The sequence below is a fragment of the Propithecus coquereli genome, unplaced genomic scaffold, assembly GCF_000956105.1.
Source record: "Propithecus coquereli isolate 6110/MARCELLA unplaced genomic scaffold, Pcoq_1.0 Scaffold53, whole genome shotgun sequence".
NCBI lineage: Eukaryota > Metazoa > Chordata > Mammalia > Primates > Indriidae > Propithecus > Propithecus coquereli.
In genome coordinates, this window is record NW_012151174.1 from 3,960,813 (window position 1) to 3,961,567 (window position 755).

At 41.1% G+C, this 755-nt stretch overlaps 1 protein-coding gene across 1 annotated transcript in view; it reads left to right on the top strand.

Annotated features, from left to right (window-relative positions):
• Positions 1–755, top strand: part of LOC105820504 (kynurenine/alpha-aminoadipate aminotransferase, mitochondrial-like) — a 24,455-nt gene that overhangs the window by 9,109 nt on the left and 14,591 nt on the right. The gene's annotated exons all lie outside the window — the stretch shown is intronic.

The following is a 755-nucleotide window of genomic DNA, read 5'->3' on the forward strand; positions in this document are numbered from 1 at the left end:
GATGGCTGAGATAGTGACACATTACTTTCTGATGGTTCAATGTACACAAACTTTGTTTCATGTAAAAAATTATTTTAAGATATCATAAAATTACCTTCAGGCGATGTGCATAAAGTGTACATAAAACACAAATGAATTTAGTGTTTAGACTTGGGTCTCATCCCGCAAGAATTTGCATTATGCATATGCAAATATTCCAAAATCCAAAATACTTCTGGTCCCAAGCATCTCAAATAAGGGATACTCAACCTGTAAATAGGGCCTTTGTAGATGTAATCGAGTTAAGATGAAGTCACACTGGTTTAGGATGGGTTCTAAACCCAATAACTGGTGCCCTCATGAGGAGAGGGAGACACAGGAGAGAAGGCCACGTGAAGACAGAGGCAGAAATCGGAATGCTAAGGCTGCAAGCCAAGGCATGGCGAAGATCACAAGTGCCACCAGAAGCTAGGAAGAGCAAGAAGGGATTCTTCCCTGAAGCCTTTAGAGGAAGCATGGCTCTGATGACATCTTGATTTCAGACCTCTGACCTCTGGAACTATGAGAAAATACATTGCTGTTGTTTTAAGTCCTCAGTTGTGGTGATTTATTATGGCAGGCCTAGACTGTTAATACCCCGACTCATCCTTGACGCCCCCCTTCACATCAGTCTCTCTCAGATATTTACTCTATCCATTGACCTCTCAATGTACAAACACTTGCTCTTCAAGAGCAGTGACTTGTCTCCATAATCTTTTTAAATTCATTACAGTTCC